The sequence below is a fragment of the Lissotriton helveticus genome, chromosome 7 (genome assembly GCF_964261635.1).
Source record: "Lissotriton helveticus chromosome 7, aLisHel1.1, whole genome shotgun sequence".
Taxonomy (NCBI): Eukaryota; Metazoa; Chordata; class Amphibia; order Caudata; family Salamandridae; genus Lissotriton; species Lissotriton helveticus.
The window spans coordinates 1,621,006,075-1,621,031,475 of record NC_136068.1 but is presented as its reverse complement, the minus strand read 5'-3'; the positions used below and the strand labels follow the sequence as shown (position 1 = coordinate 1,621,031,475).

General features: G+C 48.0%; 1 long non-coding RNA gene across 1 annotated transcript; it reads right to left on the bottom strand.

Moving 5' to 3' along the window:
* Positions 1-1,425: 1,425 nt before the first annotated feature.
* LOC144767577 (uncharacterized) lies at positions 1,426-2,625 on the bottom strand. Its single transcript, XR_013598264.1, has 4 exons — positions 2,561-2,625; positions 2,320-2,395; positions 2,160-2,213; positions 1,426-1,831 (listed from the first exon to the last, which is right to left on the bottom strand). It is a non-coding gene; the product is annotated as an uncharacterized LOC144767577 (long non-coding RNA).
* Positions 2,626-25,401: the final 22,776 nt, after the last annotated feature.

The following is a 25,401-nucleotide window of genomic DNA, read 5'->3' as shown; positions in this document are numbered from 1 at the left end:
TGTGTATGGAACAAAGGTTGATGGGGGTTTCAGACCAGTTATTGATGAATCAGTACGGGGTGCTGAATTCCGAAAGAAATATTTTAACCTGATTTTCCGGAAAAATTGGTACAGTTCTGTGCGAATGGTGAACTTGTCCGGGTTATTAGTGGGGACATATGATAGCCCTTTACCTAATATATTGATTTCATCTTCATTCAGCCTGTATTTCGATATATTGACCACGGGGCTACTGATGTTTGGAGGTGCCCCTCCCAATAGTTTTTGCTCAAAATGTCCGTCAAGTGTCATTACCATCTGTAGGTTTTGTTGCGGGTCGTTCGTTCTCCATGTTGTTCCGGCTGGAATTGGACCTGCTTTGGAGCTTGGCCGCGTCCACCATCCCAATTGCTTGTGTGTGGTTGGGGACCCCGTTGTTGGCCTCGTTGCCAATTGTAGCCCCTGCCTCGTGAAGGGCGCCATGGTGCCTGGCGCTGACCTAAAAAAGGACTATATTGCTGTTGTTGAGGGTATTGTCCGTAGTCTGGATAATTGTACTGATAATTGGGGCCGGGTTGTTCCTGTTCACCCTCCGAGCTGTAAGATGAGTCGGAAAAAGTTGGATAGTTGCGTCTTCCCCTGGTGGACCCGCGTCCACGGTTCGTGAAACGTCCTTGGGTGTCTTGGCGGAAGTAGTCTTCCTGTAGGTAAGGATAAGTCTTTTTTTTGTCATATAACCGTATATCCCGGGCTAGTTTTTCTAACTTGCGGTTCTGGGTGGTTAAGTCAAAATCTTTGAGTGTCGCCTCAAGGTTCGTCAGAGTTTCTTTGGCACTGGCAACATTTGCATCTGCTGCTATCTCTGCTTTGAGGGCCTTGATTTCTGCGGCAATCAGGTGGACTTGGTCAGTAGCCGTCTCCACTCCCAGCACCATCCAGTGCCAGGAGCAGTTATTGGCGACGTGGCTGAACCCCTCTTTAAATTTGGGAACTTCAACAAATATAGCTGGTTCAATCTTGATTTGTAATCCGATTGGAATAATATTTTCTTTGAGGTACCTTGTCAGAAGATGTCCATGCCAACGAGTGCCTACCAGTTTCTTCTCGAGGCGCTCCAGCCGAGAAATTTTATCTTTTAATGAGAAATCAATTGTTGGAATGTTAGTAGAGATGAAGAAATTATCAGGATTATCTAACAGTTTGTCAATGTAGTCTTCTGAATATGAGAGAAGCTCCCTTTCGACCATTGTGTGCTAGATCCAAATTAATTGGAGAGAAAGCGAACCTCGCAGACCGGCGTCTGCCCAAGGAGGTGTATGAAAATAAGGGTTGTACCCAACTATAGTTACTGGAACCTGGGTGAACTATGTACTAAGAGGAAGGGGTCCCAGCCCTGTCAAACAATTCATAAAGAAAATTCAATTGTAGAATCACACAAAGACTGAATCAGTCCACATTGTTTTAATCACAATGGGAGATAGCGATACATATCATACTTTTTAGACAATAGATACTATGTTGAACAGTGCCCCAGTTTGGGAGAGGGGGGGGTTGTGGGTGATATCCAGTGAGGAAAAAGTGATAGGGAAAGGATGACGTGACAGAATAATCAATCAATTGGAAGTGAACAATATAAAGAGTTACATATTCTGTACAAAAAAGACTTCAAGGTTCAAACTGCTGTATTTACAAATGTCATACTCCATAAAAGTTCAATCAAATGAAGAATTAGGACATGGAGTTGGCATAGAAAGCAAATGGTTGTCGACGTTTCGACCCTCTAAGAAGTGCAGGTAATTCATATTATCCTTGCCGTGGGGTCTTCATCAGGACGGGTGTAGGGGCAGGTAACCTATTTAATGTATACAGGTAGTTAATTCACTAACAGAAGATGTGTACAATTACATCATCCAGTTAAAAATAGCAACACAATTATTGATACGTATACGGACTGGAGGGAGCCTTGGATTAAGACTAAACAATTATTCATTAATTAATTAATACTATTTCCTGAGGCCGGTGTGTGGCAATTGATTGGGAATGTATACATCAAACCACTGCTACATACCGTTAAGTGCCTAATTTAGTGAAATAATATAATCAATAATTGGGAGCGACGTGAAGAAACAAGTTACACGATGGAATAGGTAGGATGGAAAATTTCAACAAGGCGCCATTACCTGTACCATGAATGGATACGGTTTGTTAGTAGGAAAAACTCTTTGTAGCTGTGTCTGAAAGGAGCATAAAATAATGATCACTAGAACGTAGCATGGTTCGTCGTGTATCATCAGCATAGTGAGAATGAGACAGAAACCATTGTCAAGAAGAGAGACTCACCCGGATCAAGCGTTCAAAACGCATTCCTCGAAGGGAAATCGTTAATGGGGAAACGCACAGCAGTGTCTATTAAATACTGGGAAAACAAAAGAAAGTGCACTTAGTACACGCAGACGGCAGCATTTTAATCTGCATCTGCATACGTTTATCAGCGGCACTCAGAGTGCACTTAATACACGCAGACGGCAGCATTTAAACCGCATCCGCATTCGTATAGCAGCGGCACTCAGTGGAAACTCACCGGGTGCCGAATGAATCTGGCTGTGTGACGGTAGACTTCGCAATGGCGAGTCGGTCTTCCTGATTAGTTATGTTGTCATGGGGATAGGGTCACATGGTGAGATCTGGCCATGGTTGAGTTAGAAAAAAGACTAAACGTGCGTTTCAGCGTTGTCATGGTAATTGAAACGCACGATGGAAAAGACAATTCGTCTGTGGAGCGGTGCAGATCACGGTAACTAGCACATATGGTATTACCGGAGATGATACACCATTGATTCTCAGAGAGATATATAGTACATTATATTCAAGATAACGGAAAAGAATTAAAAATAGATTTACACGGATATTATCACATAGCTGACAATAAAGTTATATAGCCTTGGTCGCTGGTAATAGATCGTTTGAAGGAAACATTGAATCTAAGTGAGGCGTACCTCTCACAAGAGGGTATAGGCCTACCATTTTATAGCATGACTTAGGTGGTTCAAACAGACATAACGGTGGAACATACATACATCACTTGGTGACACGCTAGTGGATGCAGACCTCTCGCATGAGGGTATAGGCCTATCGTATGAAACATGGCTTGGTGGTACAATGACCAAAACTGTAAACTACACAGGTTTTATAATAGTGAAAACGTGTTTCTCGCATAAGAATGAGTGGAAATATCCAACATGAATGCATGTAATTTCATAAGCATGATGTTAATGGCGCATAAGTTGGTGAGACGTACCTCTCACATGAGGGTATAGGTCGCACCAGTCTATTATGCGTTAAACAGTTTCAGACCAAGGTTGCCAATTGAGAAAAAGAACTATCGTGTTCATTGAGTCCCATTTCAATGGAGTTAAAGAAAAACATCCATTTCAATTCACGTATGTTTAAAATGTTAGAAATGTTACCTCCTCGGGGTCCTAAGACTGCTTTTTCAATCACTACCCATTTAAAACTGTCTGGCGAGTGAGATGCTGAGATGAAGTGCTCGACTAGAGGGGCCCCTTGTACCTGACATCTGATTCTACTCATATGCTGCAACATTCTTACTTTAACTTTCTGTTGGGTTTGTCCTATGTAGATTAGTTGACAAGGACAGATGATGGCATACACAATGTTAGTGGAGTTACAGTTGGTGTGGGTTTTTAGCTGGATTTGCTTGTTGTGAAATGAGAATTCTTTGGTTTGAATAGTTGATTCACATGCCTTGCAACTACCACAAGTCTCAGGGACAACAGACTTCACCAACCAGCTCTCCTGCCTTCCCTTGATGGGAATTGAAGTGCCTGCTGTTGAGCTGGACCTTCTGAGAGACTGCATGTCGCTGGGAGCTGGAAGCGCGACTCAAGACGAAGAAGCGCGTCACCGCCGCAGCTATTGTCATCACATCACCGGAGAAGAGTGTCGCCATCGCAGCAGACGCTGTCGCATCCCCGGAGAAGCATGTCGCAGGGCCTGTCGCAGCTCAGAAGAATCACTGAGTCGCCGCACGGCTGTCGGGCGTGCACGCATCTTTGTCGCATCAAGAAGAAGACGCCATTTTGTTTCATTGCACCGTATCTTCATCGCATCATGGTGCTGCTGGTCGCATCGCCATGGAAGCGCAGTAAGAAAACGACGCATCACCTCCCCACATGGAGAAGAACCAACACATCCCCTACACAGCAGTAGGGACCCGACGCATCACCATTCTTGCGTGTAAGGAACCGAAGCATCACCTTCCCGGCAACACTTTTGTTGTATAGAGCTATGCATCCAAAGGTACATTGAACTCAAAGTGTCGAATTTTACATCTAAAGAGAACTAAGCTATTTCTACCATTTTTAAAGTACAGTATTGTGGATTTTTGTCATTTGTAGTCTTGTGTTAAGTCTATATAAAAATACCTATTTTTATACTACAACTTGTGTGGTGTCCATCTGTAGAGTGGTCACTGGGTTACTGTATGTGTTCACAAATGCTTTACACACTGCCTCTGAGATAAGCCTGTCTGCTTGTGCCAAGCAACCAAGGGGTGAGCAGGGGTTATTTTAGGAGTGTACCCCCTTACCCTGACTAGACGCAAGGGTCCCTATTTGGTGAAAGGTACCTACCTCTGCCAACTAGAGACCCCCAATTCTAACAACGACAAAGTTGGTGAATCAGGAAGCTGGGTACATTGTACCTACCCATTTTGCTGAGTTATTCAAAAGGACCTCAAACACAGTTCCATGGTCTAGTTGAAATTCTCTGTTTGCTCACCAGTTTGTGGATAACAGCTGGTGGATGACATCTGGTAGAGTGGCAATTGGGAGTTCTTACTTTCTTCAGCAACTCATCCTAGAAGTTAGCAGCACATTGTGCTCCTAGTGCCTGTAATTAGCATACTTGCAAGTCCACAAATATTATTTCTTTGAGAAACACTTGTGCCAGTTCCGAAGCTGAAAGTAATTTAAATATTGGTATGTGAACTGACTCAATTTGGTGTATTAGTGTACCACAATCCACAATGATGTATATTTTTCTGACAGTGGAAATTCAACAAACAAAGCCCTTGGAAATAGAGTCCTAAACTTGAGTTTTTGTAGGAATTAGTAGCAATAATCCCTTTGGGCATTTATGACTGGTCTTAGCCTGCGCACAGATACAACATGATTTTATGTATTTACTCATGCTTTTCCTTATTCATGGCCAACTGAATAACTGGTCTAGCAACTTTGAACTCTTTCGTTCCCCAGGATAGACCAACTAAGGGGTATTGTTCCATAAATTTAATACGCTGTTTTGAAAAGTGTCCCAAGACATAGAAGGCCTCAAAACAGCGATGCAATACTTTTCAGTGTGCCCCCCTGGCAACACCATGGATGTGCCATATTTCCTGTACGGTACTCCATGTCGCAAGGACTTGCAGACACGTCAGTAGTCCTGATGTATCTGTAGGTGCAAAAGAGGTGCATTGCTGGGGTGTGTCTGAAAACAGACGCAACCCCAACAATGTGTTCTTTCACATGGGGCAAACCCCATGTGAAAGGGCCTGCATCACTCCTTATGCCTGCTGTGAGGCAGGCATAAGGATTTGATGCAGTGGCATCCTAGAAGTGTTTCAGTGAAATCTCATAGCTAGACAAGCCTTTTCTGCTCTGGAACACCCACCCTGCATATATTATACCGGTCGCAGGTATAATGTAGCACAGGGGTTTACACAGTTACACATCTGCCTAGATGCATCACTTTGCAAATATGGCGAAGTGTGGGGCATATTTAACGCCACCGCAACATCACAATAAGTGATGCAACGGCGGCGTGAAGGGCTCATAAATAAGGCCCAGAGTATTTTGGTGCCAAAAACTATTAATCTCTTTTCAGGTTCTTGGTTGATCCATGCAGTATGAGTTTTCTTTGCTTGGCCCTATTCTACTCTACTCAACATTTTATTTTCATTCATTGATGAGGATACAGTGAGGGGAAACTGCTATGCTAACTCTCCGGCTCTTTTGCGTGCAGACCACCCTATTAAATTAGAAGCTTTTGCTTAGCTGAATTAACATATGTATACCAACATTGAAAAGTGTGGATCAGGGACAAAGGTGTGTGTAATGGTTACATTTCCAAAATATATTTAAAGATGAGCTGTGGGGAGACATATTACTGACATCTCCTTGGCGTCAGGGGCACTGCAGCTATGGCTGTGTTATGTATTGCCCAAAAAGGCTTGATGGTTTGAACTTTACTACTAGCAAGTTAACTCCTAGTAAGTTTACCAGTACTAAAGTTACTTGTAGTAATTTACCTTTATGAATAAAAAGTAGTAAACTTAGAAATTAGTCGAAGGTTAATACTTTTTGGTATTCGCTAAGGTAAGTTACTACTAGTAACTTTACTGTTAGTACTTTTACTAGTAATAAAGTTACTAGTAGTAACTTACCTTTGTGAATACCAAAAAGTAGAACATTTAAACTTAAGACTAAGTTTACCTTTTTAAATTGGGCCTGGAATATGGAAAAGAAGCAATTTGTTTTGGACAATGTAGAATCAAAGTGGTTATAAATGATGTTTTGAAGGATCTAAAAGTAACCCTCTTGTTTCACAACCTTGCAGCAATGTAACTCCCTTCTTAATAGGGACTTTAATGTAGAAAAAGCAGTTAAGAATTGTCTGTAAAAATTGGTGAATCCTAAAAATGTCTGGATCTGTTTCACCATGGAAGGTAAAAGCAAAACGAGGACATCTGAAAATGTACTATCATCCATGCTGACACTTTATGAACAGATGGAAACAAACAGAAAAAGTGGTTGCTTGAAATATACATTTTTTCAGCTTTAGTTTACAATCCAGGATCCCTCAAATGGGAAAAACCTATACCATGCAACAATTACTGTAGGGAAAAAGAAAACACCAATGGTTTATGCAAATACACTACCATACAGAGGTCCGATATATCACTGAAAACATCATTAATGGAGCTCCGGAGCATCGATGAGCATTACAAAAGCTGAAAGGCATCACGAAGTACCCCAAATGCCTGTACCACAGTTAAATAACATTCTTCAATTCATCCAATTGCTTGAGACAAAAAAGGCTACTTACCATTAAAAATAACATTTCTGGTGGATGAACACATTTCCAACAGATTTCTCGGTTTATTGATACTCTTGCCAGGGTTTGGACCAGTCCATGAAACGTTTCCCCAGCAATGGCTTGTCAGTGCTGTCCGATCATGCCACCCAGTCCTGGTCTCACCGCGGACCGTGGCATCTCCAGAGTATATTAGGCACCAGACTGCTCCATGGCGCCAATTCCTGGTGTTTGTCCGTGCCCCAGCAAGGCATGTGGGGAGGAACAGCGAGAGCCATGCCAACAACAAATGCAGCACATAACACGGGCCCGAATCAGTTACAGCACAAGTTCATCAGAGAGGAATAATGTCCCCGAGTCATTTGTGGTAAGATTATAGAAAGCTAGGTATCTGTTTCTTTTGATGGACATCCCCCTGCAGGTGCGTGCAGTCACTCATGGGACTCCCCTTCTCCCTTTCAGGGGGCTGCCTTTAAAAGGCGCACTTAAAGTGTGACACCTTTTTGTGGTGCATTTTCGGTGCCCCTCCTCTGTGCCTGTACCTTTAATATGGCAGAGGCAGCGTGATCCCCTCATTTACATGGGGCCTTGCCCCCATACAAATGAGAGAATGCCCTTTCATGATAGAGCTGGCACTACATGTAGTGCCAGCTCTATCAGTGATTCACATGTGGCCAGGGACGCACTGAAAATCCAAGGTACTAAGAGATTCATGGAAATAGGTGATTCACAGACTTCTAAAAGCACACACCGGCTGTGCAAACAACCTGAGGAGGCAGGTGCCACGTCATCGCACATTGAGGATGGTTTTTCAAATGAGGGTCTAAAAAGAACAAGCATTAGCAATGCAATAGGTCCGGCATTTGTTGGAGTTGGAGCTACTGGAATTTTAAATGGCAATATTTTTTATTTATGTTTTTTTGTTTGCAGTGGAGTTGTTATTTAAAGAATACTATACCATATGATAAACTTTTATAGCAACTGTACAATAAAGCTATGGCTATGTTAACGTAAAGGGGTGTGAATGGATGAATAAAAATCCAAGAAAAAGAAACTTAAAATGTAGGATAGAATGTATAGCAGGTGACAGGGACTACCTATTATTTAATAAAAAATAAATATAAAAATAAACCGCACAGGTGACTCAAGGGTCTTTTATATGATTTCAAGGCAAAAAAAAACAATATCAATTATATTTACAGAGTGACTTTTTATTTGCCTTAACTCATCTACTACCATTTCAGGAATTAATGCAACACGACACAGAGTGATTTTGCAGCTTTAACACACCTGATTGAGAGGACCGTGAGCTGGTAATGGATGGTATGGGATTATAGCCGCACCATAAACGGAAGATCTGTTTTGAGCAGTTTTGAACATCACACACTTTGAACCCGATCCCAAAAGAGGTCTGCTTAAGCGTACTGGTATAGATATTCAAAAATATATAACTGTTCTGAACAGGGCCCCCAAAATACGTTTGGCCCAGAGCCCCCAAAATCCTCAAGTTGTCCCTGTTCCCAGTCCCACCAAAGGTGCTGTGAAGCATTTGAGATGCTACAGGAGTGCTAGCCACACAACAGAATCCATAATAACAGCCTCTTATGCAAAGTTTGCTTACTGCTTGACCACCTGTAAACCTCAACGAACACACAGTGCTTCTGGTCACATCTGCATGGGGTGTTGTGCAATGCTGCACTCCCTGTTGTTGGGGTGTCTGTGGCTGCCACCTAGAGCTTTGTCATCAGAACATCATGTTTCAAGCCGTGGGCTCTTCTGCATCAATCAATCAATGTTTGTAAAGCGCGGCTACTCACCCATGAGAGTCTCAAGGTTTTTTGTTACTATTACTGATTCGAGGTGGGTCAGACCAGTTTGCTCAATGGAAGTAACACCGGACTACAACTCCCAGAACACACAAGCTGTGAAATGAAAGTCTAGGCCTTGAAATGGTGCTCTAAGGAGGTAGGGCGAAGGAGGCACCTAATGAACCCTGCACACATAATATTTATTATCAGCTGTGCTAAGTTTTCCAGGCACATGCGAGAGTACCTGGATGAATGCCACATCAGCTCCCGACATCGCCATCGCTATCCCGGAGGGCTACAAGATCGTCCGGAGGGACCGCAACGCCAACCAGATGGGAGGAGGCATCGCCATCATCCACAAGAACACCATCCGTCTCACGACCAGCACCGACAACACCCTGACCACCGCCGAACACCTGCATTTCCAGATCCACACCAACCCGAACACCACCCTCAGAGGCACCCTGATCTACCGACCCCCTGGACCACGCACACAATTCAGCGAGGACATCGCCGACTTCGTCAGCCCGCATGCCCTCCCCTCCGCTGACTACATCCTCCTGGGGGACCTCAACTTCCACCTGGAGAACAACAACGACCGCAACACCACCACCCTGCTGGACAACCTCGCCAACCTGGGACTCAAGCAACTGGTGTCCACCCCCACCCACCTCGCCGGACACACACTCGACGCAGTCTTCTCTTCCAGCACAGACATCGACTTCAGCCACGCCACAGAGCTTCAATGGACGGACCACAGCTGCGTCCACTTCACCTTCAAGAGAACGACGACCCACCACCACCAGCAACAGGCCGCCCGCAGAAGCTGGAACAAGGTCACAGTAGACCAGCTCGCCACCTCCCTGAGCCAGCACCCCCCTGCCAGCTCAGCGAACCCCAGCCAGGCCGCCGACAACCTCACGAAGTGGATCAGCATCTGCGCGGACGAGCTCGCCCCGCTGAGGACCCCGCCCAGCAGACCCGGAAGCAAGAAAGCCCCGTGGTTCACCGACGAACTCAAGAGCTCCAAGAAGAACTGCCGAGCCCTCGAGAAAGTCTGGAGAAGGGAACCTACACCGGACAACAGGACCTCCTTCAAACTCGCCACTCGGAAGCACCACCAGCTGATCCGCGCCGCCAAGAAAACAGCATTCAAGGAACGGCTGGACAACAACGCACACAACTGCAAGGAACTCTTCAACATCGTGAAAGAGCTTTCCAACCCCAGCGCAGGAAACAACGACATCACCCCATCGCAAGACCTCTGCAACTCTCTCGCTTCATACTTCCACAACAAGATCGCGGACATACACAACAGCTTCAACAACCAACCTACGCACACCATGACCGAACAGCCACCCCCCACCACCGCCCTCCACGCCTGGACCCCGGTCAGCACCGAAGACACCATCCGCACGATGAACTCCATCCACTCCGGATCACCGACTGACCCCTGCCCTCACCACGTCTTCAACAAGGCCGACGCTGTCATCGCACCCCACCTGCGAGACATCATCAACACATCATTCGACACCGCCACCTTCCCTGAGAGCTGGAAACACGCTGAACTCAGCGCCCTACTCAAGAAACCAACAGCGGACCCCACCGAACTCAAGAACTACCGCCCCATCTCGCTCCTCCCGTTTCCTGCCAAAGTCATCGAGAAGACCGTCAACAAGCAGATGGCCGCCTTCCTCGAGACGAACGGATCCCTCGACCCCTCACAGTCCGGCTTCCGAGCCAATCACAGCACCGAGACCGCCCTCATCGCCGCCACCGATGACATCCGAGCCCTGATGGACAATGGGGAAACAGCGGCCCTCATCCTCCTAGACCTCTCCGCGGCTTTCGACACGGTCTGCCACCGCACCCTAGTACAGCGCCTCAGCAACATCGGAATCCAGGACAAGGCGCTGGAATGGATCATCTCCTTCCTCGACGGGAGAACACAGAGAGTCCGCCTACCACCGTACAAGTCAGAGGCCTCCGAAGTCATCTGCGGCGTCCCTCAAGGATCATCTCTGAGCCCCACCCTCTTCAACGTCTACATGAGCCCCCTCGCGGCCATCGTACGCAAACACAACCTCAGCATAATCTCCTACGCCGACGACACCCAGCTGATCCTCTCCCTGACCAACGACCCCGCCTCCGCCAGAGCCAACCTGCACGAAGGGATGAAAGAGGTAGCCGAGTGGATGACGACCAGCCGCCTGAAACTGAACTCTGACAAGACGGAGGTCCTCATCCTGGGCTCTTCCCCCTCCGCCTGGGACGACTCCTGGTGGCCTCCCGCCCTGGGCACCGCACCCAAACCGACAGACCATGCACGCAACCTGGGCTTCATCCTGGACTCCTCCCTCTCCATGACCAGGCAAGTCAACAACGTCTCCTCGGCGTGCTTCAACATCCTACGCATGCTACGGAAGATCTTCCGGTGGATCCCCACCGAGACCAGGAAGACCGTCACCCAGGCCCTCGTCACCAGCCGACTGGACTACGGCAACGCCCTCTACGCCGGTACCACCGCCAAGCTCCAGAAGAGACTCCAGCGGATCCAGAACGCCTCAGCCAGACTCATCCTCGACATCCCACGAACCAGCCACATCCCCGGACATCTGAGAGACCTTCACTGGCTCCCCGTCAACAAAAGAATCACCTTCCGCCTCCTCACCCACGCACACAAAGCCCTACACGACCAAGGCCCGAGCTACCTCAACAGCCGGATCAACTTCTACGCTCTCAAACGCCACCTCCGATCAGCCAACCACGCCCTCGCCGCCGTCCCCCGCATCCGAAGAGCGACTACAGGAGGAAGGTCCTTCTCCTACCTGGCCGCCAAGACCTGGAACTCCCTCCCGACCGACCTGCGCCTGACCCAAGACCACCTCTCCTTCAGGAAGAAGCTGAAGACCTGGCTGTTCGAGCAGTAGCGGCACCCCCACCCCCCACCCCCACCCCCCAGCGCCTTGAGACCCTACGGGTATGTAGCGCGCTCTATAAGTGTCACTGATTGATTGATTGATTGAGTAGATACTCCAGTCCAGGTTTTTTTTTCTCTTGAATTCTGGGACTTGTAGTTTCGTTTATTCCAGTAGAAAACCAGGACTATAAGTCCCAAATGAAAAGGAAAATATGGACAGAAGCAGCTCATTATGCATGGACATTGGTGCTTCTCAGCTCAGCGGGAGTCAAATAGAAACTGTTACAGGATACAGATCATAGAACAACAGCAAGGGTTAGCTGGCTAAAGATAGGGTCAGAACTAGTTATATATTTAGAACAAAAAGAAGACCATTGAAAGTGGTAAAAGAAAAAGTTTCAGTGATATAATCCTTTACCTATACAGCGCAGATCATGTCATCGTCATCCCAGGCCTTTACAAAGTTGCGCAAAACCCCAGAATTCCTCGGTGTGTGTGTGGGGCGAGGGTAGGCGGTGCTGAGAGCTTGGAAGTTGGAGGCCAGCAAAAACACGAGAAGGGGCAGGCAAACTAAAACACGTTAGAGAGCAAGGAGGAGGGGCCATCACATGCTGAACAGTGTGATGGCCAACTAAAATGTTCTCTGAGTGAGCTAAGAATGCAAAGGAGGGACATTTACACAAATGCACCAATACCAAGCCAGCATTTCTGAATGCCAGAGATAACAACCAATGGCAATCAGTGGTTGTGCCAAACCCCACAGAAGAGATATAACAGGCCAACCGAAGCAGGGGCGGCTCTAAGCTCATGGCGCCCCTGGGCAGGGAGCGTAGGTAGGGGGCACCCTGGAGGAAGACAGGCGTGGAGGCCAGTGAAGAGGGGGCGTCAGGGTGTTTGGGAGTGGAACAGAGCCGGAAGCCGCGAATTCCCTGCCAGAGGCCGCCACGCAAATATGTATCCATCCTCAGAGAATTATTATATTATGGATATATATTGGCGTGGCAGCCCCTGGGGTTTGGCGGCCCTGTGAAGGTGCACAGCTTGCACATGCCTATGGCCGCCCCTGACCGAAGCTCGACCATAAAAAAATATGGCAGCTGTTGAAGTTCAAGCAAATGTGTCAAACATGGCAAAGGCAGAAAGAGTGTAGTTCTCAATACAAATAATCCCCTAGCTGATAAAACATGTTTTTTCTATTTTTCGGAGGGGTATTAGGAAGCAAACTCGGAGATACAGGCTGCATCAGGGGGATGATGGCAAAGAGCAGGACAGGGTTTAGTTTGCAATACTTGATTGCATGCTACTTGTTTACCTCACTCTTTCTAGTCCTAAACCCAGACACGACTAATAGCAACATTATAGTCCAAAACCTGGAACCGGGAGGTGGCGCCTTCATGATGTAGGCGGTAGGGAGGACGGTGGCAGTGTCTCCCCGACCCGCTGACGCTGTGAATCGCAAGCTGCTGGACATAGCTGGTTTTTAATTTCAATTGACAGTAACTGTGGATACTGAATTCTAATTTGCGCCGCATTTTATATATTTTATTTTATCTGTCTTACTTGCTCTGGAGGTGCAGTCAGGGGCGTTTAGGCTCACTGTTGCACTAGGACACCTGAGAAGCCTGGGCTCGATCACACGACCTGCCCGCCCCGGTCCGACTCGGCAACCAGTGCCGTTGAGCGGAGGGCGGGACAGGCAGAGCCAGGTTACTTCCGCCCACATCGAGCGGTTAGTGCTCTAGCTGCATCACGCAGAGGGGTATTTAGGCAGCGAGGAGCAGGCGGCCAATTGCGGTAGGGAGGACGGTGGCAGTGTCTCCCCGACCCGCTGACGCTGTGAATCGCAAGCTGCTGGACATAGCTGGTTTTTAATTTCAATTGACAGTAACTGTGGATACTGAATTCTAATTTGCGCCGCATTTTATATATTTTATTTTATCTGTCTTACTTGCTCTGGAGGTGCAGTCAGGGGCGTTTAGGCTCACTGTTGCACTAGGACATCTGAGAAGCCTGGGCTCGATCACACGACCTGCCCGCCCCGGTCCGACTCAGCAACCAGTGCCGTTGAGCGGAGGGCCGGACAGGCAGAGCCAGGTTACTTCCGCCCACATCGAGCGGTTAGCGCTCTAGCTGCATCACGCAGAGGGGTATTTAGGCAGCGAGGAGCAGGCGGCCAATTGCGGTAGGGAGGACGGTGGCAGTGTCTCCCCGACCCGCTGACGCTGTGAATCGCAAGCTGCTGGACATAGCTGGTTTTTAATTTCAATTGACAGTAACTGTGGACACTGAATTCTAATTTGGGCCGCATTTTATATATTTTATTTTATCTGTCTTACTTGCTCTGGAGGTGCAGTCAGGGGCGTTTAGGCTCACTGTTGCACTAGGACACCTGAGAAGCCTGGGCTCGATCACACGACCTGCCCGCCCCGGTCCGACTCGGCAACCAGTGCCGTTGAGCGGAGGGCGGGACAGGCAGAGCCAGGTTACTTCCACCCACATCGAGCGGTTAGCGCTCTAGCTGCATCACGCAGAGGGGTATTTAGCCCCCTCGTCACAGTGAGCGCGCAGCGGTCGCGCGCAGGGGAGCGCCTGAGGACGCGCCTGAGACAAGCCAGAGAGAAGCCCGTCTGCGCCCGTCCGCGACATGGCATTATTAACTAATGTTAATAATGCCTTGGCATTATTAACATCAGGATCAAGTTCCCAGAAGATATCTAGGGTGAGTTATTCCCTTCAGGCTCTGATGCGTTTAAGAGGTAACCCTCTTACACTCTGCGTGGATAAAAACCACCACCCTCCTGAAGGGCCGTTTTCGTGTAGGATATGTCAATATCAATTTCAAGTTGTAAATGATGTATGTCCCCAACAACGTATAACACACAAGCCCACTGAAACAATTCAGGGTCGGATGAACCTGTTATGTAATATAAGATCTCTAGCCAAACATTATATTAAGGTCTGGGATCTCATTTCCACACATAAACCCGACCTGTGTTTTTTTACGGAGTCGTGGCTCAAACCCCATTCCATCCCGGCCATCACTCTTGGGATCCCGGAAGGTTATAAAATCATTAGATTGAATCGACCCACGAAAGCCGGAGGGGGAATAGCAATTGTACACAAAGATAACATTCTGGTCTCGGTTTTAGACCAATGGTGTAATCCGGCCTTTGAAACGATTGTTTTTAAGGTTGGTTCGTCTGCCAAACACAGTGGAAAGGGAGCATTGGTTTATCGTCCTCCTGGCCCCATAAAAGGAGCCTCTAGACAACTAGTGGAAGCACTAGCTCCTTATGTAGACGCAGACAAGGACTTTTTACTGCTCGGTGATTTCAATATTCACAGCGAGATGAAAAATAACATAGAGGCTCAATCTTTTTTGACTGATTTATCTCTATTAGGACTGAAACAGTGCAATAGTGGGCCTACGCATCTGGCGGGTCACACTTTAGAACTGATTCTTTCCAATTTTTCTGGTATTAAATGCTATATGCCTAAACAGACTAATTGGACAGATCATTTTGTTCTTGAGTTTTCGATGCCGAAGATTGGTTCATGTTCCAATCATTCTTCACAAATTCCGGTTCAGCGAAGACAATGGCATAAAATAACTGAGGTAAATTTCAAAAAGGCTTATGTCGCCCCACTTATTTTAGCTACTGATGATATTAATACTGCCCTTTCTAAATTTGACTCGGCTACTCATACTGCAGTGGAGCAGATTGCCCCGCTAAAAATATTTAAAAAGCGTCCTGCTAGGAAACAGGAAGTTTGGTTTTCTGAAGAACTGCGGAGCCTTAGGCGCTCTGCCAGGAAAACCGAGAAGGTATGGAGAAAATCGCACTTGGAGGAAGACAAAATCAATCATCAGATGGCGATAAACATCTATCCTAAAGCCATCCGATCTGCACGTAAGAACCATGTTACCTCGCAATTGGAGGCAGCAGGCAATGATTCGAAAGTACTCTTCCAGATTGTAAATGCCTTTTTAAAACCAGTGGCATGCGAAAGTGCGGATATGGCATCCCAACATCTCTGTGACAACATCTCGAGTTTCTTTACCGAGAAAATTGATATTATCTATGAGAAGATAGAGGCACTTATTCCATCTATAATTAATCAGGATGTCCTTACAACGGTGCAAGCAGTTGCCACCAATTCCAATACCTTTTACAATTTTCCTGAGATCTCTCTGCCAGAGGTTGAGATGTTGATCAATAACATCAAAAGTGGGAGCCCGTCTGATTTATTACCAGCCAGATTAATGGGAACGTTGGGGAGAACATTTGGTCCTGATATCCAGAGCCTGGTGAATCTCTCACTAACAACGGGATGTGTCCCACGGGAATGGAAAAAGGCCCTAGTTAGACCGATTAGGAAGAACACCTCTTCCCCTTGGACCAACATGTCGAATCTCAGGCCAATCTCCCTGTTGCCCTTTCTGGGGAAAATCATTGAAAAGCACACAAATAAGCATCTGTCCAACTTCCTGGAACAATCGGGAAGCCTTGATCCTTCACAGTCAGGTTTTAGGCCGAAATATAGCACTGAAACGGCCTTGCTGTCGATAACGGATGATCTCCGCAGGTACCAGGACAGTGGTTATTCCGTTGTCCTGGTGTTGCTGGACTTATCGGCAGCGTTCGATACCATCTCGCATAACATCCTGATCGAACGACTGACTGTATACGGACTCAGGGGCAAGGCACTGGACTGGATAAAGAGCTTTCTCTCCGACCGCACCCAATGTGTCACCATGGGTGACTTTAGGTCGGATGAGGTTAAGATCACCAAGGGGGTTCCACAGGGCTCGTGTCTGAGCCCAACTCTTTTTAACACCTATGTGGCCCCCTTGGCAGATATAACAAGAGCCTTTGGTTTCTGTCCAGTGTCCTATGCTGACGACACTCAGCTGCTTTTTCCCTTTAAACTACTAACTCCGGAGGTTATACAATCTTTCTCCGAGGGGATGAAAGCAGTATCCCAGTGGATGTCTTCCAACTTTCTTCAGTGTAATGTTGGTAAGACTGAGGTGATGCTTTTCGGTGAGGCTAAGGTCCATTGGTCCCCTGACTGGTGGCCGCTGGACTTAGGTCCAGTTCCCGAACCTAAACAAATAATCAAGAACCTGGGGGTACGGTTGGAGCCGGAGTTGACTATGAAACTACATGGTAACATCACGGTGGGATCTTGCTTTCACATGATAGGTCTCCTCCGTAGGATATTCCCATTCCTCCCGGACTCCATCAGAAGAACTTTGGTTCAGGCTCTAGTGATCAGCCGACTTGATTATTGTAATGGTCTTCTGGTCGGTGCAAATGAAGAGGTGCTAGACCGACTGCAGGTGGTGCAGAACACAGCAGCCAGGCTGGTCCTCAATGCCCCCCCCCCCCCAGATCTCCATCTAAACCACTGTTGGATAAACTTCACTGGTTGTCCATACGTCAAAGAGTGAAGTTTAAGACCTGCTGTACTATACATAAAGGTATACATGATTTGGGACCGGCCTATTTGGCTAATACATTTGTACCATACGTCCCTACATGCACACTCAGGTCAAGTGAGCAGCTGCTGCTGAGGGTACCCAAGATCAGCAGGACTAGACTGGGTGGTAAGGCTCTGTCAGTGGTGGGCCCCATCCTGTCAAACGCTCTTCCACTCTTATTGAGACAATGTTCCGACCATCTCCTTTTTAGAAAACATCTGAAAACCTTTCTGTTCAAACAAAATTAGCTGAACTTTTGCCCTTTTAAGCTAAAGTAATGTAACTGATTCATATGTTCTTAGAATATCAGTGCTATTGTCCGGATATTTGCTTTTCTGCTGTCTTGAGCGCGGAGATACTCCTTCGGGAGTCTATTCCTAGCGCTATACAAACCTGCAAATAAATAAATAAATAAATAAATGTAGGGAGAGCTCTCGCCACTCGTTCTTCTGAGAAGAGTTTTGATAGTCAGGTTCAAAGTTCTAAGAGAGTACCTGAGTGCCAGGGTGAAAATGTCCCCAGTTCAGACTCAAATCTAAATGTAAATGAACAATTTTTTCACTGGTTGGTTACATTAGAGGGTGGGGTGGGCGAGGGGGCAGTAAGACTTACCTCACTGGCTCAATGCTACCACCTATGTCTATTTTAAATAAGGGTAATTTACTCAGCTTATTGAAACATTAAGAGGGGCTGTGAAGGAAGTGACATTATTTGTTGAAAATATTACACGTCCTGGATTGAGTGGTAGAGAGAATTATCGAACTTTGTGGACACCAACGGAAAAAAACTGAGATTAACTTGTTGACGGTACCAATAGGGAAATGCACTTTTTTGATAGAGCACAGACAAACACAAAATCCCATTTAATAGGATAGGATTCATTGGAAGAGCGAACTACTAAGTAGAAGGGCGGTCAATGCAAAGGGCCCTGATTTCAATATTGTGGTGGAGCGGTTGATTATGAATGTAATTCCTAAAGGTCTAACCACAAAAGGGTAGTGACCAAACAAATAGGATACCCCTTGGAGGGCTGCTGGTTGTTACAACGCCTCCCCCACCTGAGGGGGTGGGGATTGGCAAAAGTGGGCACATTTCTCCTCCTAACTTGGTTTTCCCGCCTATTCTTCCGCCCAAAGTGGGGGTGAGCACCATGGGAGCCAGTTGCAGGGGGCAGCAAAAGGCAAGGACAGCTGACAAAGGATGCTGGCCTTTGAAGCTTCCCTTGAATGGACCCAGCTCATCTTGGGGGAGGAGGTGTGTCACCTTTGCCCAAGATGGGCTTTGTTTCTGGCACCAGAGAGCTTAGGCTACCTAGGGGTTCAGAAACCTGTCTAGGGTGGCAAATGGCAGACAGCCATTCAGGAACCACACCAGGGCTGGTCATTTTTGCCCCCTGTGTGCATTTTACATTAAATCCCACACTGTCATCAGTGTGGATTTAATGTGCTGAAAAGTATGCAACGAAACGTCCCAGGTTTCAGTGAAGCCAGTATGGAACTGTGGAGTTTGTAATTACCAACTCCCAGACCATATACTCTTTATGGCTTCACTGCACGTACAATGTCTAAGAATGGACTTAGACACTGTAGGGGTACAGGTCTCATGCCACTGTACCCTCACCTGTGGTCTAGTGAACCCTGCTAAAGGGGTGAATTTACCTAGGCAACAGGCAGTGTATTGTAGGGCTGGCACACAGGGATGTGTGCCAGGTCGACTTTTCACTTTTCTCTGCACCAAAACACGCAGCCTGCAATGGCAGTGGGTGGATGTTAAGGTACATGGCCCCTAAGGGTGACACAACAGGTTCTGCAGCCCTTAGAGGCCTTCCCTGGCCACAGTGCCCTTGGTACCCAAGGTGCCTCTTACAAGGGGCTTACTTGTGGCCAGAGAGGTGCCAATTGGGGGGAACAAGGTACAGCTTTGGGAAAGAATACAGGCCCTAGGAACTTGATTAGCAGGGACCCTGGGCACACCTAGTCAAAGTGCATCATGTGTTAGGCAAAGAGTGGGGACTTAACCATACAAAAAGGGGCACTTTCCTATGGGAGGAGTTCGCCAAGGGACCGCTTCCCCTTTGAGAATGTAAACAAAAATATTTTTAAGAGCAGGCAGTGGTGCTACAGACTACTGCCTACACTTAAAAAATGAAACGTGAAAGTTAAATTATCTTTTTTTTTAAACACATCCGGATTTACTTTAAGAAAAATGGGATGAATTTCATTTTTTTTTTTAAAGATTGCTTTATTGAAAAGCAATCACAGACATTGTGGTCTGCTGACTGAAGCAGGCCACCATCCCTGTGATGGCTATGGGCCATATGTATCAATGTTAGGTTTTGCAATTCTCAAATAGCAAATTTTTGAGAATCGATATTTGAGAAGCGCAAAACGTTATGTATGTAGGATTTGCAATACATTTTGCAAATCCTACATATTCCTTCATTGTAAATCGCAAAATGTGATTCACAATTAAGGAATACCTCCCCATTAACCGCATCGATGCGGCGCATTTTCCCGCTGTGCACTGAAGTTTTAAAAAACCCGCGGTTGATGACGAGCTCAGCTCGTCATGAGCGTACGAGAGGTGTACCTCATGACGAGCTGAGCTTGTCATCAGCGTTGATGTGGTTAATTCCTATGGGCCCATAGGCCCATAGGAATGAATGGGAAGATAGTCTCAATTTGCGATTCCGAATTAGAGAATCGCAAATTGAGAATGCAATTTCAAGTGTGCCTGGGTGTCAAAAGGACACCCTGTTGCACCCCTGAAATTAGTGTGGGTGCACATGTGGCGCACACACATGCCCTAAGGGCATGTGCGTGTGCCACATGCCACTTTGAAAAATACAAAAAATGCATTTTTGAAGAAAATTGCTAATTACCACCAACCTGTAGTTGGTGGTAATTTGCGATTCTTATGCCATATTCGCACAACTTGGGTGCTTCATACATTCCATTTAAGGAATCGCAATTTGCGATTCCTTAAATGCTTTCGCAAAATAAGGAATGGCAAAGTTTGCAATTCCTTAGTTTGCGAGACAGTTGTGCTTTCATACATAGCACTAGGCGAAATTGCGATCGCAAACACTGAAATTCTGCGAATTTCAGCGTTTACGATCGCAATTTGCCTTGATACATATGGCCCTATATTCCTAATGGATCGCAAACGGCAACAAACCTCATTAATACTCATGCTGTAGGTCAATTTGCAACCTACTAGGAATTGCTAATTACGACTTGTAAGTTTTCTTACAATAGGAAAATCTATTTCCTAATTAAGATTCAGTAAGAATTGCAATTTGGAAATCACAATTACTACTTTTTGTACAACCAACCAACGGTAACCCTTGCTTGTAATTAGTGCCTGCAGTTAAAATCAACAGTACTTCCAGTGGGAGGTCCATATTGGAGGCTTGAAAATAGAACCCTGTTGTTCTGAAGATATTCAGTCTCCTACTACATGGGTCAATTGAAGGCATTCATTGTCCTACTGTGAGGGTTCTGGGATTTGTGAAAGTTTCCAGTTTGAAGAGCTTCAGTGGGAGAGACTCAATGAAACTCTAGGGGGCCCATTAGGATGGCGGGCGGATTGTCCCCACCAGGCTGGCCGTAGCCACCGCTGGCCTGGCAGAGGCAATCCGCCCGCCATCCTCACCTAAATGCCCCCCTGCCATATTAGTATGGCGGGGGGACCGCGGGGGACGGAAAGACCGTCCGCCACTTTTCCGCCCCGGTCGCAGGTCTAACATGGTGGCTGTGTCTATTAGACACCGCCAGCCATATTAGGATGGGCCAGAACAGATGCCTGGAAAGGCATGCAGTCTTCACTTCGGGGGCCCCCTGCGGGCCCCTGGAGTGAAGGAGAGGTGGGGAGGGGTGCACACGAGGGGTACCTGTGGTACCCCCTTGCATTTGCATTAACAAAGTGGCAGGCTCCGCGCGGTGCCTGCCGCTTTGTTAATGAAAATGCATTTGTGCATTCTTAGCATTGTGGCGGGCGCCACAATGCTAAAAATGCAGGATGCCCCCGCCACAGTGGCGGGTGCATCCTAATACCCCCCACGGGACCCCCGCCCTTATGGCGGGCGGTCCCAATGACCGATAGGATGGCGGGCGGACTAAGTCTGCCCGCCATCCTAATGAACCCCTAGGTATTTGAAATGTTGCTGGAGCACTCTGTCTTCTCCATTGCAAAACAAGTATATTCATAATTGTCCTTCTTTGCCTTTCAAACCCCTTATATTGCAATTTGTTTAAAGAAGTTATTGCACTTTTATTCTCTGCACCACTGAAAAAACAGATTGATGGTAAGGATGATCAGGAGAAGCAAAGAGACAGACAAAAAAAGCTTTGCTAACAGCAGAGAGAACTGTTGTATTGGGCAAATGTGTGTGCTCCATGCCCACATGCAGTGGGAACAAGAGTCCTCGTTGACTGAGCCAGATAAACACCATGTGTAGGTATCTGAGCAATAATGACCACTTCACGTAGTAGGTTTAGATATTATGGAGGCAAGCATTCAAAATGTATCAATAGAGAATCTTTTACTTTGGTCCTCTGAACAACAAACTCCAGTATCCAAGAGGATATGAGGTATGACTAATATATCAATCAATCAATTAGGGAATTGTAAGCGCGCTACCCACCCATGAGGGTCTCAAGGCTCTGAAGGTGTGGGTCCGCAGATCTGTTTAGCTGAAGAGCGAGGTCTTGAGGGTCTTCCTGAAGGTGTTCTGGGAGGGGGCACATCTGCCAGTAGCTCGTTCCAGGTCTTGGCTGCAATGTGAGAGAAGGATCTTCCGCCTGCTCTGGCTCTGTGGATGCACAGGGTTTCGGCCAGTGAGAGGTTGGAAGATTGGAGGTTTCTTTTGGGTATGTGGAAGTTGATTCTGTCGTTGAGGTATTTGGGTCCGTTGTTGTGTAGGAATTTGTAGGCGTGAGTGAGGATTTTAAAAGTGACTCTTTTCTCAACGGGAAGCCAGTGGATGCTTCGTAAGTGTTGACTGATGTGTTCGTGTCAGGGGATGCCGAGGACGAGTCTGGCGGCGGTGCTCTGTATTGTCTGGAGTTTGCGGAGCAGGGACTTGTTGATGCCGGCGTAGAGTGCGTTTCAATAGTCCAGTCTGCTGGTGATGAGTGCGTGGGTGACTGTCTTCCTTGACTCAGGGGGGATCCACTTGAAGGTCTTGTGGAGAATGCGGAGGGTGTTGATGCAGCTGGAGGTGACAGCATTGACCTGTTGGTTCATGGTGAGTGATGAGTTGAGTATGATGCCAAGGTTCTTGGCATGGTCTGAGGGGGTAGGTGGGCTTCCGAGGGCCGTCGGCCACCAGCTGCTGTCCCATGCAGAAGGGGTGGTACAGAGGACGAGGACTTCTGTCTTCTCGGCGTTGACATTCAGGCAGCTGCTGGTCATCCAGACTGTGACGTCTTGCATCCCTTTCTGGAAGTTGAGTTTGGCAGTGGTAGGGTCTTTGGTGAGGGAGAGGAGGAGTTAGGTGTCGTTGGTGTAGAATACGATGTTGAGGCCATGTTGTCGGACCATGGCTGCGAGGGGGGCCATGTAGATGTTGAAGAGGGTAGGGCTCAGTGATGAACCCTGTGGGACTCCGCAGGTGATTTCCGTGGGGTCAGGAAGGAAGGGTGGGAGATGGATCCTTTGGCTTCTACCGGTGAGTCCAGTCCAGGGCTGTTCCTTGTATGCCTGCGTTGTGTAGTCTGGCGACTAGTGTGTAGTGGGAGACGGTGTCGAAGGCTGCTGATAGGTCAAGTAGGATGAGGGCTGCGGAGTGGCCTTGGTCCAGAAGGGTGCGGATGTCGTCTTTGGCTGCAAGTAGGGCGGTCTCTGGGCTGTGGTTGCTTTGGAATCTGGATTAGGACGGGTCGAGGACGGCGTTCTCTGCAATGAATCGTGTCAGTTTCCTGTTGACTGTTTTCTCTGCAACTTTGGCTGTGAAGGGGAGGAGCAAGATGCGCCAATAGTTCTTGAGGTCGGTGGGGTCAGCTGTAGGCTTCTTGAGCAGGGGTCTGACTTCTGCACGCTTCCAGTCATCTGGGAAGGTGCCTGTTTTGAAGGTGGTGTTGATGGTGCATTGTTGTTCGGGTGTGATGGCGGCCGCGGTTCTGTGGTAAATGTAAGGGGGGCAGGGGTCGGTGGGGGCCCCCGAGTGGATGCTTTTCATGGTCGAGGCGGTGTCTTTGCCCGTGATCGGTGTACAGTTGGAGATGGTGGGCTGGCTGGTGCTTCTAGGGGGTGGGGTGCTGTCTGTGGCACCTGGTGGATGGTCGATGAAGTTGTCGTAGAGGTTTTTGATCTTGAGGTGGAAATAGGTTCCAAGCTTTTTGCAGAGGTCTTGGGATGGGGTGATGTCTGTGGCTTCACTGCGTGGGTTGGTGAATTCTTGAATGACACTGAAAAGTTCCTTGGAGTTGGTGGAGTTGGCCAGGATTTTGTTGTGGATGAAGTTCCTCTTGGTGGCTCTGATCTGGTTGTGGTAGTCTGTCATGGCGTTCTTGTAGGTGGTGTGGTTTTCGGTTGTCTTGGTGTTTCTCCAGTTTTTCTCCAGGCATCTGCAGGTGCATCTGGCTTCTTTGAGAGCGGTGGTGAACCAGGCGGCTTTCCTGGGGTGTTGTCTTTTGGTGTTGTGTAGCGGGGCGAGCACGTCTGCGCAGTTAGAGATCCAGGTGTGGAGTTCTCTGGCTGCATCGTTTGCGTTGGGTGCCCAGGTATGGTTGTCTCGGGTGAGTGTGGAGTTAAATTGCTTGTCTGTAAGCTTGCTTCAGTTCCTTCGTGGTGGGCGTGGGGCTGGTTTGGGTGCCTTGGGTTTGTGGATGGCGAAGTTTATGCAGTGGTGGTCGGTCCATGGTGGCTGCGTTGTGTGGCTGAATTAGACGCTGTTTCCTGCCACGAAGATGGGGTCGAGGGTGACTACTGCTCTGTGGGTCGGTGTGTTGATGAGTTGTTTAAGTGTGATGCTGGCGAGGTTGTCACAAAGGATAGTGGAGTTGGGGTCGCTGGGGTTGTCGAGGAGGAAGTTCAGGTCTTCAATGAGTATGTAGTTTGTTGAGGCAATGGCGTGGGGTGCGATGAAGTCGGTGATGGTGGTGGCAAAGGGTGTTTGGGGGCCGGGGGGGTCTGTAGACGAGGGTTCCTAAGGAGTGTGGCTTTGGGGGTGGTCTGGATCTGGAAGTGCAGGTGTTCGGCTGAGGGGAAGGTTTCGCTGGAGGTTGTGAGGCGGAGGGTGCTCTTGTGGGTGATAGTGAGGCCCCCACCTGGGTGGTTGGGGCAGTCTTTCCTCTGGATCTTGTATCCGTCTGGGATGGTGGTGCTGATGTCGGGGGCGGAGGATGGATTGGTCCAGCTCTCTGAAGAAGGCGATGTCAGGCGAGAGAGAGTCGAGTACGTTCCAGATTTCCATGGCGTGTACGGAGTGTATGTTGAGGAGGAGGCATTTCAGGGTGTCACCAATGCTGGCGTTGGCGGATTTGGAGGCCTGGGTGGCGGTGAAGTTCTGGCAGCAGTGGAGGCAGTAGAACTGGTCATGGGTCGTGTTCGGCAAGGCCTGTTGGCATTCTCTGAGTCTTCCAGGGTTGAGTGCGAGGAGGGTGGTGGTGTCGTAGCGATGGGTAGTGGGAGGTCCAGGGTTACTGGCGCTGGCCGCGGTCGGGCGCAGACGTGCTTGCCTTCGTCACGCCAGCGGCGCGACCGCACAGCGGCCGTCATTAAGTAGGGGAGGTGGGAGGGAGAAGAGACTGGGAGGCGGGAGCAGGGGAATTCGGGAGGGAATTCTGGGGGGGAAAATTCCGGGGGGGAGGGGCCACAGGGGCAGCAGCGGCAAAAGGAACAGGCAGGCACAAGAAAATAAAAAAAGTGGTGGAATTAGAGCAAGACACAGATGGGCACAAAAACAGTGGCACAAAAGGGAAAAATTAAGAAAAAAACGGCTGAGAAAGGTTATGGTGGTTTCAGGCAGTCTGGTCCCAGTTGGAGCAGGCAGCAGGCGCAGGAGCGGGCAGCAACCTCGAACCTCCCAAGGAGGAGGTCGGGTCTGGAGGCAAGAGACGGCACAGCAGAGCTGTGGGGACCTAGACCGAGGA